The sequence below is a fragment of the Grus americana genome, chromosome 10, assembly GCF_028858705.1.
Source record: "Grus americana isolate bGruAme1 chromosome 10, bGruAme1.mat, whole genome shotgun sequence".
Classification (NCBI taxonomy): Eukaryota; Metazoa; Chordata; class Aves; order Gruiformes; family Gruidae; genus Grus; species Grus americana.
Genome location: NC_072861.1, coordinates 645,880 through 652,585, shown reverse-complemented (window position 1 = coordinate 652,585; position 6,706 = coordinate 645,880). Strand labels below are relative to the sequence as shown.

Below are 6,706 nucleotides of genomic sequence, written 5' to 3'. Positions count from 1 at the left end.
TCTCGCTAGGTGAACCTGTTTGAATTGGCAAAAACGTGAATTTTCCGGGAGTCAAGCCTGCTTTGCCCACAACAGTTTTTGCTAAGCCGTGTCCTGGTGTTTATCTTGACCCATGAGGTTTCCCATCGTGTTTTCAGAGCTCGGCATCCCCCTGAGGGTGGGGCAAGGCACGAGCATCTGGGTGGGTGTTTGTCTGTGCTTACACCACGAGAGGAACATAGAGAGAAACGCACGTGCACTTGCATAGGACATGCACGTCTGGCACACGTATGAACGCAGCTGGGGAGCGGCACCGTTGCCAGCAGCCATCATGCTGAGTTTCCCTAGCCACCACCTGACACACAGCGGAGCACACACCCACGTACGGCATCATCGTGAGGTCGTGTGCGTGCAGGGCGCTGGAAGGAGGAGTCCGGCCAGTCTGTGAAGCGGAGGAGCAGGAGAGAGGCCAGTTTGTGAGGTGGAAGGGCGGGAGGCAGGCGAGTTTGGGAAGTGGAGGAGCAGGAGGGAGGGAGGCCAGGCTCCGGGCTGGAGGAGCAGGAGGCAGCAGTACCTCCAGCAGCGTTGGTGGTATAGTGGTGAGCATAGCTGCCTTCCAAGCAGTTGACCCGGGTTCGATTCCTGGCCAACGCAGACAAACTTTTCTCCAGCCTGGCTCCACAGTGCCTTGCCCACTTGGCAACAGCAGGCGGCAGGGGCTGCTCTGGACCGTTCAGAGGTTCTCAGGGAGCGCTGAAGCACTGGGTGAAGCAGGTGCCCAGAGGACTTTGGGATTCTCCATGCCTGGGTATCACACGCACGCAAGGCTCAGTGAGGCTCAGGCACTCTAAGCTTTGAGCAGGCTTTTGCACTCGTGACCTCCTGAGATGCCTTGCGGTCTAGCTGCTTCCGTGAAGCAACAAGTCCCAGAGAGAGCTGGGCCCTCCTTCCTCTGCACCATGTCAGGTGCAGCAAGTGAGCCTCTTCCCCACAGGAACTGGAGCTCAGTCGTTGCTCAGCACTTGGTGCATCTGCTGGCCTTTTGCCTTGACCCTCCAGCCCCTTTCCACTCGCACTGACTCCCTGAGACCGGCGCAGCATTCCCCCAGGGGTTTGTGTGGCAGAGCCCTCCTTGCCCCGCCTTCCTGGCCCCGAGCAGGCAAGAAGGAGGCACCCTTGTTGCCCCAGGAAGCGCCCACAGGGCAGCACTGCAGGCCAAGTGCTTGGCTTGCCATATCCTGAGGCTCTGGAGGGAACGGAGGAAGTCATGGGAAAGGTAGGCGTGTGCCTGGAGCCCCTTGACCAGACGTTGGCATGTGCAGAGCCGTAATTTGCTGACGGCTCCTCTTGTTGCTCCCGTGAAGGATTGCCTTGGCCTTGCGAGACGCTGCCCCTGTGCTGGGTACTGCGTGGTCTAACGTGCGTGTGGGAGCTGCGGTCGCCTGTCAGCAGCCCTTGGTGGGAGCAGGGAAGGGTGCTCCCAGGAGCCAGCTCGCCCTGCAGCAGTGCCACGAGGAGGCTGGCTGGGGTGGGCTGGCTCTGGCAGCTGCAGGGGGAGGAGCGGCAGAGGCAGTGTGAGCAGCAGCGGTGGGTCAGGATGGCCGAGCGGTCTAAGGCGCTGCATTCAGGTTGCAGTCTCCCTGGGAGGCGTGGGTTCGAGTCCTACTCCTGACAGGCTCCTCTCTCTTGGTTTCCTTCCCTTTCCTTCCCTCAGGGGAATGGAGAGTCTTGCTCCTCTAGGAGGGTCTTGGAGAGGGTCCTGCGCCTCTACCCAGTCTGTGGATTAGGTCTTGCTGCGGGTCCCAGCTGCCACCGCTAGTGGGGTGCATAGAAGAGAATCCCTAGGCAAGTCCACTTTTCCAGTCTCCTCTGCCAAACTCACATTCTGCATGACTCTCCCCGGAAATGCAGACCTTTGGACATTCTGCAAATCCCATCACCCACCCCCTGGAGAGCCAGAGGTGACCTCACAGTCAACAGCCAAGCCATCTTCTGGCTTCTGGCCCATCAGGTACTCAGGGAGCAGGGACCTCCCTTGCAGATACCTGTGCTGTCTTCCTGCCCGCAGCTCATGAAAGCACTCAGACAAGGAGGGCTTCTGGCAGAGGCCACTCTCAATTGTCTTTGAAATGTCGGGGCAACTGGGAGAGGTTCCTGAGGCCTGGAAGAAAGTCAATGCCACTCCTGTCTTCCCAGAAGGGCACCAAGGAGGACCTGGGGAACTGCAGGCTGGTCAGAGTCAACTTGATGCCTGTGTAACCATGGGATAGGGGCCGTGAAACAGAAACTATAGAATCAATTTGAGATAATTAGTTTGTAACCAAGGCAACAGGTAATGAAGCTAACTGACCATGGCAACGTACAATGCTGCTATGTTCCATGTACAGTCCCTACCAAACCGAACAATAGGTTCGGAGATATTAATCTTATGAAGTAAGTTGTTATGGACAGGCGCACCCACAGCAATGATACTGCGCACGCCCGCAAGAAGAGGGTCATCCAGCGGACACGGGTGCGAGACCATTGACGACCACCAGAGACCCCTTGAGGACCACCGACTCAAATCACTGAGCATGCGTGATGGGGAGGAGAATATGGAAATGGATTCTAAGAAATGATTATCCTAGGACTGTGTGTTGGGTTTGCGTGGCAAGGTTTTGGTAGTGGGGGGGCTACAGGGGTGGCTTCTGTGAGAAGCTGCTAGAAGCTCCCCCTGTGTCTGATAGAGCCAATGCCAGCCGGCTCCAAGACGGGCCCGCCGCTGGCCAAGGCCAAGCCAATCAGCGCCTCTGTGATAACATATTTAAGAAGAAAAACACTTAGAGAGAGAGAGCTTTTGCAGCTGGAGAGAGGAGTGAGAAGATGTAAGAAACTCTGCAGACACCAAGGTCAGTGCAGAAGGAGGGGCAGGAGGTGCTCCAGGCGCCGGAGCAGAGATCCCCCTGCAGCCCGTGGTGAAGACTATGGTGAAGCAGGCTGTCCCCCTGCAGCCCATGGAGGACGGATGAGGGGGTGTAGAGATTCCACCTGCAGCCCGTGGAGGACCCCACGCCGGAGCAGGTGGAGGCACCTGAAGGAGGCTGTGGCCCGTGGGAAGCCCACGTTGGAGCAAGCTCCTGGCAGGACCTGTGGACCCGTGGAGAGAGGAGCCCACGCCAGGGCAGGTGTGCTGGCAGGACTTGTGACCCCGTGGGGGACCCCATGCTGGAGCAGTCTGCTCCTGAAGGTCTGCACCCCATGGAAGAGACCATGCTGGAGCAGTTCGTGAAGGACTGTAGCCCGTGGGAGAGACTCCATGTTGGAGCAGGGGAACGATGAGAGGAGTCCTCCCCCTGAGGATGAAGAAGCGGCAGAAACACCGTGAGATGAACTGACCGCAACCCCCATTCCCCGTCCCCCTGTGCCGCTGAGGGGGGGGGAAGGTTGAAGCCGGGAGTGAAGTTGAGCCCAGGAAGATGGGAGGGGTGGGGGGAAGCGTTTTAAGAGTTGATTTTATTTTCTCATTCCTCTACTCTGTTTTGCCTAGTAATAAATCAGATGAATTCCCACTCTAAGTTCGGTCTGTTTTGCTCGTGACAACAATTAGTGAGTGATCTCTCCCTGTCCTTATCTCGACCTACAAGCATTTCGTTATGCCTTTTCTCCCCTCTTTATTGAATGAGGGGAGTGAGAGAGCGGCTCTGGTGGGCACCTGGCCTCCAGCCAGGGTCAACCCACCACAGACTGCCTTTTCTGAGAAAAATGATGAATATGTATATTTTGATTCTATATAACCTGTGTGTTGGTGATCACCTGGCATGCAAGTTAGGTGGAGCTATCCCCCGTGCATCCAGCGCTGCAACAAAGAATGCCTCCCTTTAACACTACATTGGTGTTACGAGGTTTATTCCCGGGTTTTGGTGACACCTGCAAAGGGGAAGGAGCAACTCATCCTGGAAACTCTTTCCAGACACATGTGCAACAAGAAGGGAATTGCTGTTTTTCATTACTCTCTATTCCTAGCTCATTTCTCTCAGACTGTGTTCTCCTTTTTTGTGGGTGTGGGTGTGTTTCTGTGTGCGCGCAGATGTTGGCAACTAAATCTGAAGCTGAACTAGCCAGCAAGTACAAGGGTGAACAGCAGTAAACTAATCTCCAGCAACTCTCCAGCAGCACTAGCCAGTGAGTGGAGCAGATCAGCATCAGGGACTGCCCAGGGTTTAGAGCAGGACACCAGACAAACCGTGCCCGGGCTCCAGGCATTAACTCTGCACAGACCTACGGTCAGGCCCAGGGTTCAGTGGACCTGCTGTTCAGTGGACGTGCTTGCAGGAGTGAGCGACGGCGTGTGTCCAGCACTGAATTCTAGTCCTGGGCAGGCAGAAGGGAAGTGAAGGGTTGGGCCATGTGTGTGTGGTTTTGGGTATTGTGGAAAAAAAGACAAAAATACTAGCACTGTTCCTCCCACTTTTACCAGGCTCAACTACAGTCCTTCACTGCAGACTAGTCAGTCCAGCACGGGTTCTCCACATGCTGCAGTTCTAAACAGCAAAATATGTTTCACTGTGGGCTCTTCCACACGCTTCAGGCCCGTCAGGAAAATTCTTCACTGGCACGGTTCTCCACGGGTTGCAGTTCCTTCAGGAATATCCACCTGCTCCATCACAGGTGCTAGGGATGCCACAAGCTTTGCAGGTGGCTCAGTGTTGTGGAGGCAGCTGGGACCAGCTGTGTCCGGCACAGGGCAGCCCCTTAGCTCTTCTCACAGAGGCCACCCTGCAGCACCCCCCTCTCCCCTCCACCACCACCACCACCTAGCCACATCTAGCCAATACGGAGCCCATTGGGAATCCCTGCTTGGCCCTGCTCCTGGCTGCACCTGCAAGTGGGCCCAGCAGCAAAGAGACGAGGCCAGAGAAATCCCCCAGCTGTTTGAGTCGATTGCATTGGTGTTGCAGGGCTTCAGTACGCGTACTTGTTACTCCCGATAACAATCATTGTGAAAAAAGAAAAGGAATGCCCCCGCCCTGTTCCACCCCCTATCTCTCAGTTTCTTATTGCTGAGCAGACGTCATATGGTATGGAATATCCCGTTGGTCAGTTTGGGTCAGCTGTCCTGGTTGTCTCCCTTCCGAAGATCTTGCCCACCCCCAGCCTGCTGCTGAGTGGGGGAGGAAATGTTGGAGACACAGCCTTGGTGTGTGCTGGCACTGCTCAGCAGCAGCCAAAACACAGGTGTGTTATCAACACCTTGCTAGCTAGCAAGAGACAGCACAGCACTATGAGGGCTGCTGTGGGGAGAATTAACTCCATCTCAGCCAGACCCAATACAGCTCCCTTCAGGTTTTTCAGTGAGATCTGTGCTGGGACAGACTTCTTCTCCCCTTTCCAGCCCTTCTGCCCAGAAGGTGTTTCTAGTCACTGGTGTGTACGTGAAATGCAAGAGCAGGTGGCATTCCATGCACACATCCAGCCCTTGTGCTCTTCCTGGTGCCACCGAGCACACTCCAAACTCTTGGCTCACGCTGATGAAACTGTGAACGAGGTGGGTTGTACAAGTGGGATGAACAAACCCATCTGAGAATGAGATAGAGAGGTGGGTATTTTTGATGTGTCATTATATGGACTACACGAACTCTTGTATTCAAGACATCTCCAGAGCACCCTCACTGCCATCTCTTGGTAGCTCACAGGAGGGGCAATGCAGCCCTGGAAGAGCTGCCCTAGAGACTGTGACTTCTCTGCCAGTGTCAAGGTTCAGAAGTCGATGGCACAAGGCCCAGAGCTTCCTGAGGTAACTGGGAAGTTTAGTCTGCTCGGAGCAGAAGGTTGTCCCAGAGGACCTCCAGCGATCCAAGCATTATTATTCTGTGTTGCACTGAATCACACGATCCCTTGAGCAGTGACCAAAAGGCAATGCCCTGGAAGGCAGCAGCAGCATGAGATTGCATGGAAGTTGCATCATTTGTTTCAGGAATGCTGCTAAATTGTGTGAAAATGCCCTTGAGGAAAGTGGCGCATTGGCAGTATGAGCTCTGCTGTCCCTGGCATGCCTGAGGCTGGGGCACCGTGTTCCATGAAGTCCAGAGCAGGGTGACTCATGTTTGCCTGGAGTTCAGGGTTTTTCCCAACTCTTCCACATCACAATAACTCTCAGGTGCTCTGGAAGGCCACATTCAATGTCCCTTTGTAGTCTGAAATGCACGGAATGGGCCACCCCATCTCTCACCAAGGAAGAAGAGCCATGAGCTTTTGGCTTGATGCCCTGAGCCTCTCCTCAAAAGCAGGTCATCCAGACCTCTGGACTCTGGGGTGAACTTGCTGAGCAAAACACGTAAATTTGGATGTGGGTCTCGTTCAGGGAAGGACGCGGGCATCTCTTTGATCACAAATCCAGGCCGTGGTAGGGAATGATGAGGGTAAGCAAGGTCATCGTGGCCATCACTCCTGCCCACAAGGGGCTTCCCTCCAGCCCCAACGATCTTTCCTTTGAAATTTGCCACATTCCTGGAGAAGTGAGTCCCTTCTCCTGTATGGGATTGTGCAGTCTTGACCTTCTGCCTGAACCTACCCACTGTCTCCTGTGTGTCTATGATGACCTGCAGGGAGAAACATCTCTCAGGCTTAGCTGGAGTGCTTCCACTGAAAGCACTTGAGAGCTGGCTTGAGGTGTCCTTCCTGGCTCACTGTGATCGGTGGCCATGCTCATCATGAAGACGGCAATATGACAAAGGCAATCCGTGTGACA

At 55.0% G+C, this 6,706-nt stretch overlaps 2 non-coding genes across 2 annotated transcripts; both read left to right on the top strand.

Annotated features, from left to right (window-relative positions):
* The first annotated feature begins 561 nt into the window (after nt 1-561).
* Nucleotides 562-633, top strand: TRNAG-UCC (transfer RNA glycine (anticodon UCC)). The gene has a single exon. It is a non-coding gene; the product is annotated as a tRNA-Gly (tRNA).
* A 937-nt stretch (nt 634-1,570) lies between these two features.
* TRNAL-CAG (transfer RNA leucine (anticodon CAG)) lies at nt 1,571-1,653 on the top strand. Its single transcript has one exon. It is a non-coding gene; the product is annotated as a tRNA-Leu (tRNA).
* The last annotated feature ends 5,053 nt before the right edge of the window (nt 1,654-6,706 follow it).